Raw genomic sequence first — 12265 nt, 5'->3', positions numbered from 1 at the left:
TGATTCACCTGGATGACTTCATCAAGTTCCCAACCCCTGAACAGATGACTGAGGTCAAGCGTGGATTCTATGCCCTGGGAGGGATGCCCCATGTCATTGGGTCCATAGATGGGACACATGTAGCTTTGGTACCACCACACGCACGGGAGGTGGCGTACCGCAATCGGAAGCACTACCACTCCATCAATGCCCTTGTGGTGTGTCTGTCCAACATGGTGATTTCACATGTCTGTGCTCGTTTTCCAGGATCAGCACACGATGCCTACATCATGAGGCGTAGCGGGATGCCTGATATGATGATGCAGCTGCGCAACGAACGGGCATGTGTTGTTGGTGGGTACAGTCTGTCTGTCCTGTATTCTGTATGGCCTACCAGCACGACCGCTTCACCACTTCTAACGATGACCATGTGCTTCCCATGTCGGGGACGCTGGCTATCCCAACATGCCTTGGCTGCTGACACCTCTCCGCAACCCCATCACGCCGGCCCAGCTCCGCTACAACACCGCCCATGGCCGGACAAGGCGAGTGATAGAGAGGACGTTTGGCATGCTGAAGAGCCGATTCAGGTGCCTTCACAAGACCGGCGGCGCACTCCCATATGCCCCGGCGAAGGTCTGCAAGATCTTCATGGTCTGCTGCATGCTGCACAACATGGCAGTTGAAAGAGCTGTGCCACTCATCCTGAATCAACATGACGAGGACCATCCACCCGTGGAGGACGAAGGGCTTGGCAATGGGGCTAGTGATGTGGAGGATGTGGAGCCGCAAGAGGACATCCGGACTCGGCTCATACGCGACTTCTTTGCTTAAAGGTGAGTACCAGTGTCAGAGTGTGCACGCATTGGTCCCCGTGTGGCATGCGTTGTGATGTGTGTATCCACCTGCATGTATGGCAGGTGAGTCAGAGGTGTGTGTGGGTGTGTCACTGGAGTGATGGTGGCAGTGATGGTAGTATTTCCCCAGTCATAATTGTGACCTAGCATGTTGTCATCCATACATGTGTCGAGTAAATGCACATGCAAGTGGCTGTGCTTTTTGTGGCTGACTTCTTGTGTGTCTCTCTTCCCCAGGTACCTGCGCATGCCGTCTGCTGGTTGCATTGTTGTGGCACTGCTATTCGTCATGGACATGACATCGTGGGCTGACTCAGCGTTACAGGCACGGACACGTTTGGAAGTCTCCATGGGGTAAGGGATGCATCTGGGGTGTATTGGGTGTGGCAGTTGTTCACGATGTATGCACACTGCCCCTGTCGATGTGTTGTTCCTCTGCAGCCATGTTGCATCCCCATGGGACACGACATGCAGCTGTGTACACCTGAATAGATGGTCTGCCTGGTTGACAGGCATCAGTGATGGGATAGGGGATAGTGATGATGGCATCAATGTGTGTGACACTGCCCTCGGCCACATACGGTTAGCATTGGCTTGACATGGTGTGGGACTTCGACATCAGCGGATCTATGGTGTATGGCAGGCTCTCCGTGTGCAGCTGTGGGTATTTAGCTGTTAGCCGACGCTTGTGTGCCAGTTCCATGGCAAACACGCATGTGTGCTGCTGAAGGGGGGTGCCAGTGTTGGACCCACATGTTACTCAACATGATGTGTTCATGTGTACTTCGAGTTGCCTCTGCAATCCCAAATACATGACTAATAAAGCTGTGCCTATGCCTCCAAGGTGCCTCTTCTCAGTCAATGCTGGTGTGTTGCCACGGTGCATCCTGCATGTCTGGCATGGTATTCCCTGATTGTGGCTATGTGTCAATGTGTCGAGTTGCAAGATGCAAGCTGTGTGTGTGGGCTGAGACTGTGTATTGGGCATGATGTCCATGACTGTGTGGGTATTGTGACATGTGCCATCCCCATGCATCCAACGTTGGCCAGGCCCCCATTCTCTGCATCCACCGGACTCAAGCTTGCAGGACATGGTTCTGCCACCTGTCTACACATACCTGGGTGCCCCCCAGGACACTGGACTGGATCCCTGACCTCTGCGCATGACTGTTGCTGTACTCAATGTGTGTGTCAGCACGGTTGTTCGGCGACCCCCTCAGCTGGTTGGGCCCATCACGGGTGTGTATGGTGCTCCATGTCTGTCTTGCCTAATACACTGTGACCCATGTGTCCTGTGCCAGACTCAGGCCCCAGGGTGTGGATGGTTGAAGACAATAGATGACTCAGGCATGTTTAGACTTTACAAGACACATGTTAGGTAATTATGCAACCAGCAGGCATCTACTGTTCATAATGTGATTTATTATGGGGGGGGGGGAGGGAAATGAGGGTATTTCCGGGATTTTGGAATCCAAAGTTCAGTAGGGGAGTTGGTGTCCTTGCCATTGGAAATCCTCAGAGTCCATGCCACAGTCTTTGTCAACATTGGTCAGCCAGTGACCAGCAGGGCCATGTGGCAGAGAATGTCTCTTGATGCTGTGATGCTGTTGCTCCAGTGGGCCAGGTGCCAGGCCAGGTGTCCTGGGAGATGGTGATGTAGCGCCGACCCTCACGGTCCTTTCCGTGGACGACCCGGCCTCCTGCGGGGAACCTCAGCAGCAGGCCGTGACGACGTCTGGGATGCTCCGTCGGATGTTTCCTCCTCCTCCTCCTGAACCCTCCCTGTGGGTGGTGATGTTCTCCGCCTTCTGGCACAGGGAGGGTCGGCCATGATGTCGGCCATCCGACGGAGTGTAGCGTGAATCCCCTGGAATGCCGTCACTTGCTCAGCCTGTCTGTCCTCCATCCTCCGTTGGTGTTGCAGTAGACAGGCATGTAGCTCCGCATGTTGCTGGGCCTGCTGGGCCTTGATCCCCTCGAGTACGGACACAACCTGGGCCATGCCCGTGGTGTCCTGCCGGTATGAGTCCAGGATGTTACGGACATGGGAAAATACCGGATCCCCAGCCAACTGGTCAGGCTCGCGCCTCCGCCGTCCTCCACTCCCACCACCCCTGCCCACTTGCACCTGGCCTGCCCTTGTGGGCACATCGGGTCTCCGGGACCCCTGAGGGGTGGCATTGGCGTTGTCGCCTGCCTCCTCCTGGGTGCCCGGGACACCGTGTCCCTCCTGGCGAGCCTGGCTGCATTGTGGTGTTGGGGCAGGGATCCTGGGTGTCTCCTGGGATGTGGCAGGAGTGGGGGTGGTGGTTGGCACAGTTGTACCTGACGCAGGTGCTGCAGGTGGTTGGACACCAGAGGGGCCAGGTCGGTCGGGGTCGTCCACAGAGTGGTGAGAGTGGTCGCTGCCGGTGGGATCGGGCTCCTGCAGATCCAGGTCCTGTGAGTGTTCCCCCCCAGTGTTGGGGGGTGCACCACGACGTTGACCTGTGTGTGAGAGAGACAATGTTAATTTTGGTCCATGCAACATCCATGTTTCATCAGTTTCAAAGTTGGCACATTTCCTCTTGGAATTAGGATCTGTCTTGCATTCCACTCACAGTGCACTTGTGCATGGGTGTGTCCCTTGGGCACCACTTTGGCCCCTTTAACTATGTGTGGCACAGTCTTACTTGCTGCGTCAAATGTGACTGCAGTCAGCAGTGGAGTGGGCAGGTGTGGCGAGCCATGCATTGGCGCCTTCCGTGTAGCACTGTACATGTGCACATGGAGTGGATCCACACACTTATATGATCCAGGTAGCTGTCCTTGTGCTCGTGAACAGGTTGTGACATGGCCCTGTGTTTTGCCATGGTGAAGAGGGGGGGTTCTGGCACTGGCCACCCTTGTCTACATGCACGCAGTCTACCTGCTGACGAGCAGACATTCGCACACGCCACACGGCTGATTTGCTCTCCCTGTGTCTCGCTCCCTCTCTGTCCCCCTCTCCCTCCCTCTCTCTCCTCCTCTCCCTCCCTCTGTGTCCCCCTCTCCCTACCTCTGTGTCCCCCTCTCCCTCCCTCTGTGTCCCCCTCTCCCTCCCTCCGTGTGTCAGCCTCCTCCCTCTGTCCGTCTCCCTCCCTCTCTGTCCCCCTCTCCCTCCCTGTCCCCCTCTCCCTCCCTCTCTGTCCCCCTCTCCCTCCCTCTGTGTCCCCCTCTCCCTCCCTCTGTGTCCCCCTCTCCCTCCCTCTGTGTCCTCCTCTCCCTCCCTCCGTGTGTCAGCCTCCTCCCTCTGTCCGTCTCCCTCCCTCTCTGTCCCCCTCTCCCTCCCTCTGTGTCCCCCTCTCCCTCCCTCTGTGTCCCCCTCTCCCTCCCTCCGTGTGTCAGCCTCCTCCCTCTGTCCGTCTCCCTCCCTCTCTGTCCCCCTCTCCCTCCCTCTCTGTCCCCCTCTCCCTCCCTCTCTGTCCCCCTCTCCCTCCCTCCATGTGTCAGCCTCCTCCCTCTGTCCGTGTCCCTGTGTCTCCCTCCCTCTGTGTCCCCCTCTCCCTCCCTCTCTGTCCCCCTCTCCCTCCCTCTGTGTCCCCCTCTCCCTCCCTCTGTGTCCCCCTCTCCCTCCCTCCGTGTGTCACCCTCTGTCACCTCAGCCCAGCTTCCTGGGCACACACTTTTAGCAGATCTTTGAGTGGCCCTTGGCTTGTTGATGTGAGTTTGTTTCTGATCTCCAGGCACCCATTGGGTGTGATGTGTGTCTGTGCGCTGCTGCTGTGGTGGTGTGTGCTGCCACTCTTTCACAATGTTGCCTGTTCATTAGCTGCTGTCATGTGCAAAACAGTGCCTTCACCCCCATGTGTTGATGCAAGGCGTCCGCCATTTGCTGGCAAGTCATTCCTGTGTTGGGACACACTGTTTGTCTGGCTGTGACCTAGGCCATATGGGCAGAGTGCATTGTTGTCTGCTTCGGAGTTGCACTATGTGATTATTGGGGCCCAGCCTCCCGCCATCCGGGTTACCGTGTCATGTGTTGTTGTCTTCTGTGGCCTGTGACTTGACATTGTCCAGCTGGGTGCATGGGGCATGGTGGCAGCAGTGGCATGTGCGTGTTCATGGAGTGTGGTTGAGTCATGCGATAGCTTGTGGTGGTTGCGTGCCTGTTTGTGGGTTTGGTTGTGGATGCCGTTCCCCCCATGTGAGGTGCGTTGTTTGTGTACTCACCCGGGTCGCGGAGTCCTTCTAATCCTTCGACTGCCTCCACCGGCAGTATGGCCATCACCCTCATCTCCCAGGGATGGTATTGTACAAGTCTGCGGGAGGGCCCTCCTCTGGTGGCGTTGGCCTGGTCGTGTTCCTCCTGCCTCTTGGCTCTGACCCTCCTCCGCAGATCGTACCACCTGTTCAAAAGCTGCAGCCGTTGCAGCAACCAACATGTGTCTGTGTGTAGTTTGTCATTGCACACTGTTCCGCACACCATGCCACATGTGGGATCGGATGTGAGGTGCACATGTATGCATGGGACACGGAGTAGCGTGACAAGGACATGTCAGCATCCTCACAAGGAATGTGTGGTGAGTCATGACATGTGCACCTTCATGGCAAGGTGTGTGGGCTGTCCTAGTGTAATGTCATGTGACCTGTGGCTCCAGTGTTCCGCTACCAGTCTCTGCAATCGGCATCCTACTGCTGCTGATGTGTGGGCGTATGTCACTCCTGTGTTGCGTCTGGCTGTTCTCTTGCACTGGGACACAGCTATTCCCATGGCGTGGCATGGGGAGGTTCTCAATCTCCGTGTGTAGCTGGGTCTTGGAAGGAGTGCCACCTTGCATCCATACGTGTCCTGGCCATGTAGCACATACCTGACTCCCTATGTAGCATGTGTGTATTGCCAGATTAACATGTGCTCAGTACACATGAGTTGTTGTCATAGTGCACTCACTCTTCCTTGTCATTTCCAAATTACTGCAGAGCGCCGCCTCTTGCCCGAAGAATTCCAGACTTGGCTGCCATGCAGGAGAATGACAGCATCCGGCTCTACCGCTTCACCCAACCGTTGATTCTGGAGTTGACGGCGAGACTGGCACCACACCTGCAACCGCTGCACAGGTATCCCACGGCACTGACACCCCAGCTGAAGGTAATGGCTGCCCTACATTTTCTTGCCACGGGTACCTTTCAAAATACCATAGCTCATGTTGGTGGCATGTCCCAGAGCATGTTCAGCGGTGTGCTGCATGATTTCTTAGAGGCCATGTTGATTCACCTGGATGACTTCATCAAGTTCCCAACCCCTGAACAGATGACTGAGGTCAAGCGTGGATTCTATGCCCTGGGAGGGATGCCCCATGTCATTGGGTCCATAGATGGGACACATGTAGCTTTGGTACCACCACACGCACGGGAGGTGGCGTACCGCAATCGGAAGCACTACCACTCCATCAATGCCCTTGTGGTGTGTCTGTCAAACATGGTGATTTCACATGTCTGTGCTCGTTTTCCAGGATCAGCACACGATGCCTACATCATGAGGCGTAGCGGGATGCCTGATATGATGATGCAGCTGCGCAACGAACGGGCATGTGTTGTTGGTGGGTACAGTCTGTCTGTCCTGTATTCTGTATGGCCTACCAGCATGACCGCTTCACCACTTCTAACGATGACCATGTGCTTCCCATGTAGGGGACGCTGGCTATCCCAACATGCCTTGGCTGCTGACACCTCTCCGCAACCCCATCACGCCGGCCCAGCTCCGCTACAACACCGCCCATGGCCGGACAAGGCGAGTGATAGAGAGGACGTTTGGCATGCTGAAGAGCCGATTCAGGTGCCTCCACAAGACCGGCGGCGCACTCCCATATGCCCCGGCGAAGGTCTGCAAGATCTTCATGGTCTGCTGCATGCTGCACAACATGGCAGTTGAAAGAGCTGTGCCACTCATCCTGAATCAACATGACGAGGACCATCCACCCGTGGAGGACGAAGGGCTTGGCAATGGGGCTAGTGATGTGGAGGATGTGGAGCCGCAAGAGGACATCCGGACTCGGCTCATACGCGACTTCTTTGCTTAGTGGTGAGTACCAGTGTCTGAGTGTGCACGCATTGGTCCCCGTGTGGCATGCGTTGTGATGTGTGTATCCACCTGCATGTATGGCACGTGAGTCAGAGGTGTGTGTGGGTGTGTCACTGGAGTGATGGTGGCAGTGATGGTAGTATTTCCCCAGTCATAATTGTGACCTAGCATGTTGTCATCCATACATGTGTCGAGTAAATGCACATGCAAGTGGCTGTGCTTTTTGTGGCTGACTTCTTGTGTGTCTCTCTTCCCCAGGTACCTGCGCATGCCGTCTGCTGGTTGCATTGTTGTGGCACTGCTATTCGTCATGGACATGACATCGTGGGCTGACTCAGCGTTACAGGCACGGACACGTTTGGAAGTCTCCATGGGGTAAGGGATGCATCTGGGGTGTATTGGGTGTGGCAGTTGTTCACGATGTATGCACACTGCCCCTGTTGATGTGTTGTTCCTCTGCAGCCATGTTGCATCCCCATGGGACACGACATGCAGCTGTGTACACCTGAATAGATGGTCTGCCTGGTTGACAGGCATCAGTGATGGGATAGGGGATAGTGATGATGGCATCAATGTGTGTGACACTGCCCTCGGCCACATACGGTTAGCATTGGCTTGACATGGTGTGGGACTTCGACATCAGCGGATCTATGGTGTATGGCAGGCTCTCCGTGTGCAGCTGTGGGTATTTAGCTGTTAGCCGACGCTTGTGTGCCAGTTCCATGGCAAACACGCATGTGTGCTGCTGAAGGGGGGTGCCAGTGTTGGACCCACATGTTACTCAACATGATGTGTTCATGTGTACTTCGAGTTGCCTCTGCAATCCCAAATACATGACTAATAAAGCTGTGCCTATGCCTCCAAGGTGCCTCTTCTCAGTCAATGCTGGTGTGTTGCCACGGTGCATCCTGCATGTCTGGCATGGTATTCCCTGATTGTGGCTATGTGTCAATGTGTCGAGTTGCAAGATGCAAGCTGTGTGTGTGGGCTGAGACTGTGTATTGGGCATGATGTCCATGACTGTGTGGGTATTGTGACATGTGCCATCCCCATGCATCCAACGTTGGCCAGGCCCCCATTCTCTGCATCCACCGGACTCAAGCTTGCAGGACATGGTTCTGCCACCTGTCTACACATACCTGGGTGCCCCCCAGGACACTGGACTGGATCCCTGACCTCTGCGCATGACTGTTGCTGTACTCAATGTGTGTGTCAGCACGGTTGTTCGGCGACCCCCTCAGCTGGTTGGGCCCATCACGGGTGTGTATGGTGCTCCATGTCTGTCTTGCCTAATACACTGTGACCCATGTGTCCTGTGCCAGACTCAGGCCCCAGGGTGTGGATGGTTGAAGACAATAGATGACTCAGGCATGTTTAGACTTTACAAGACACATGTTAGGTAATTATGCAACCAGCAGGCATCTACTGTTCATAATGTGATTTATTATGGGGGGGGGGGGGCAAAGTGAGGGTATTTCCGGGATTTTGGAATCCAAAGTTCAGTAGGGGAGTTGGTGTCCTTGCCATTGGAAATCCTCAGAGTCCATGCCACAGTCTTTGTCAACATTGGTCAGCCAGTGACCAGCAGGGCCATGTGGCAGAGAATGTCTCTTGATGCTGTGATGCTGTTGCTCCAGTGGGCCAGGTGCCAGGCCAGGTGTCCTGGGAGATGGTGATGTAGCACCGACCCTCACGGTCCTTTCCGTGGACGACCCGGCCTCCTGCGGGGAACCTCAGCAGCAGGCCGTGACGACGTCTGGGATGCTCCGTCGGATGTTTCCTCCTCCTCCTCCTGAACCCTCCCTGTGGGTGGTGATGTTCTCCGCCTTCTGGCACAGGGAGGGTCGGCCATGATGTCGGCCATCCGACGGAGTGTAGCGTAAATCCCCTGGAATGCCGTCACTTGCTCAGCCTGTCTGTCCTCCATCCTCCGTTGGTGTTGCAGTAGACAGGCATGTAGCTCCGCATGTTGCTGGGCCTGCTGGGCCTTGATCCCCTCGAGTACGGACACAACCTGGGCCATGCCCGTGGTGTCCTGCCGGTATGAGTCCAGGATGTTACGGACATGGGAAAATACCGGATCCCCAGCCAACTGGTCAGGCTCGCGCCTCCGCCGTCCTCCACTCCCACCACCCCTGCCCACTTGCACCTGGCCTGCCCTTGTGGGCACATCGGGTCTCCGGGACCCCTGAGGGGTGGCATTGGCGTTGTCGCCTGCCTCCTCCTGGGTGCCCGGGACACCGTGTCCCTCCTGGCGAGCCTGGCTGCATTGTGGTGTTGGGGCAGGGATCCTGGGTGTCTCCTGGGATGTGGCAGGAGTGGGGGTGGTGGTTGGCACAGTTGTACCTGACGCAGGTGCTGCAGGTGGTTGGACACCAGAGGGGCCAGGTCGGTCGGGGTCGTCCACAGAGTGGTGAGAGTGGTCGCTGCCGGTGGGATCGGGCTCCTGCAGATCCAGGTCCTGTGAGTGTTCCCCCCCAGTGTTGGGGGGTGCACCACGACGTTGACCTGTGTGTGAGAGAGACAATGTTAATTTTGGTCCATGCAACATCCATGTTTCATCAGTTTCAAAGTTGGCACATTTCCTCTTGGAATTAGGATCTGTCTTGCATTCCACTCACAGTGCACTTGTGCATGGGTGTGTCCCTTGGGCACCACTTTGGCCCCTTTAACTATGTGTGGCACAGTCTTACTTGCTGCGTCAAATGTGACTGCAGTCAGCAGTGGAGTGGGCAGGTGTGGCGAGCCATGCATTGGCGCCTTCCGTGTAGCACTGTACATGTGCACATGGAGTGGATCCACACACTTATATGATCCAGGTAGCTGTCCTTGTGCTCGTGAACAGGTTGTGACATGGCCCTGTGTTTTGCCATGGTGAAGAGGGGGGGTTCTGGCACTGGCCACCCTTGTCTACATGCACGTAGTCTACCTGCTGACGAGCAGACATTCGCACACGCCACACGGCTGATTTGCTCTCCCTGTGTCTCGCTCCCTCTCTGTCCCCCTCTCCCTCCCTCTCTCTCCTCCTCTCCCTCCCTCTGTGTCCCCCTCTCCCTACCTCTGTGTCCCCCTCTCCCTCCCTCTGTGTCCCCCTCTCCCTCCCTCCGTGTGTCAGCCTCCTCCCTCTGTCCGTCTCCCTCCCTCTCTGTCCCCCTCTCCCTCCCTCTCTGTCCCCCTCTCCCTCCCTCCGTGTGTCAGCCTCCTCCCTCTGTCCGTCTCCCTCCCTCTCTGTCCCCCTCTCCCTCCCTGTCCCCCTCTCCCTCCCTCTCTGTCCCCCTCTCCCTCCCTCTGTGTCCCCCTCTCCCTCCCTCTGTGTCCCCCTCTCCCTCCCTCTGTGTCCTCCTCTCCCTCCCTCCGTGTGTCAGCCTCCTCCCTCTGTCCGTCTCCCTCCCTCTCTGTCCCCCTCTCCCTCCCTCTCTGTCCCCCTCTCCCTCCCTCTGTGTCCCCCTCTCCCTCCCTCTGTGTCCCCCTCTCCCTCCCTCCGTGTGTCAGCCTCCTCCCTCTGTCCGTCTCCCTCCCTCTCTGTCCCCCTCTCCCTCCCTCTCTGTCCCCCTCTCCCTCCCTCTCTGTCCCCCTCTCCCTCCCTCCATGTGTCAGCCTCCTCCCTCTGTCCGTGTCCCTGTGTCTCCCTCCCTCTGTGTCCCCCTCTCCCTCCCTCTCTGTCCCCCTCTCCCTCCCTCTGTGTCCCCCTCTCCCTCCCTCTGTGTCCCCCTCTCCCTCCCTCCGTGTGTCACCCTCTGTCACCTCAGCCCAGCTTCCTGGGCACACACTGTTAGCAGATCTTTGAGTGGCCCTTGGCTTGTTGATGTGAGTTTGTTTCTGATCTCCAGGCACCCATTGGGTGTGATGTGTGTCTGTGCGCTGCTGCTGTGGTGGTGTGTGCTGCCACTCTTTCACAATGTTGCCTGTTCATTAGCTGCTGTCATGTGCAAAACAGTGCCTTCACCCCCATGTGTTGATGCAAGGCGTCTGCCATTTGCTGGCAAGTCATTCCTGTGTTGGGACACACTGTTTGTCTGGCTGTGACCTAGGCCATATGGGCAGAGTGCATTGTTGTCTGCTTCGGAGTTGCACTATGTGATTATTGGGGCCCAGCCTCCCGCCATCCGGGTTACCGTGTCATGTGTTGTTGTCTTCTGTGGCCTGTGACTTGACATTGTCCAGCTGGGTGCATGGGGCATGGTGGCAGCAGTGGCATGTGCGTGTTCATGGAGTGTGGTTGAGTCATGCGATAGCTTGTGGTGGTTGCGTGCCTGTTTGTGGGTTTGGTTGTGGATGCCGTTCCCCCCATGTGAGGTGCGTTGTTTGTGTACTCACCCGGGTCGCGGAGTCCTTCTAATCCTTCGACTGCCTCCACCGGCAGTATGGCCATCACCCTCATCTCCCAGGGATGGTATTGTACGGGTCTGCGGGAGGGCCCTCCTCCGGTGGCGTTGGCCTGGTCGTGTTCCTCCTGCCTCTTGGCTCTGACCCTCCTCCGCAGATCGTACCACCTGTTCAAAAGCTGCAGCCGTTGCAGCAACCAACATGTGTCTGTGTGTAGTTTGTCATTGCACACTGTTCCGCACACCATGCCACATGTGGGATCGGATGTGAGGTGCACATGTATGCATGGGACACGGAGTAGCGTGACAAGGACATGTCAGCATCCTCACAAGGAATGTGTGGTGAGTCATGACATGTGCACCTTCATGGCAAGGTGTGTGGGCTGTCCTAGTGTAATGTCATGTGACCTGTGGCTCCAGTGTTCCGCTACCAGTCTCTGCAATCGGCATCCTACTGCTGCTGATGTGTGGGCGTATGTCACTCCTGTGTTGCGTCTGGCTGTTCTCTTGCACTGGGACACAGCTATTCCCATGGCGTGGCATGGGGAGGTTCTCAATCTCCGTGTGTAGCTGGGTCTTGGAAGGAGTGCCACCTTGCATCCATACGTGTCCTGGCCATGTAGCACATACCTGACTCCCTATGTAGCATGTGTGTATTGCCAGATTAACATGTGCTCAGTACACATGAGTTGTTGTCATAGTGCACTCACTCTTCCTTGTCATTTCCAAATTACTGCAGAGCGCCGCCTCTTGCCCGAAGAATTCCAGACTTGGCTGCCATGCAGGAGAATGACAGCATCCGGCTCTACCGCTTCACCCAACCGTTGATTCTGGAGTTGACGGCGAGACTGGCACCACACCTGCAACCGCTGCACAGGTATCCCACGGCACTGACACCCCAGCTGAAGGTAATGGCTGCCCTACATTTTCTTGCCACGGGTACCTTTCAAAATACCATAGCTCATGTTGGTGGCATGTCCCAGAGCATGTTCAGCGGTGTGCTGCATGATTTCTTAGAGGCCATGTTGATTCACCTGGATGACTTCATCAAGTTCCCAACCCCT

This window comes from Triturus cristatus, chromosome 1_1 (assembly GCF_964204655.1).
Source record: "Triturus cristatus chromosome 1_1, aTriCri1.1, whole genome shotgun sequence".
Classification (NCBI taxonomy): Eukaryota; Metazoa; Chordata; class Amphibia; order Caudata; family Salamandridae; genus Triturus; species Triturus cristatus.
This window is presented reverse-complemented; position numbering follows the sequence as displayed.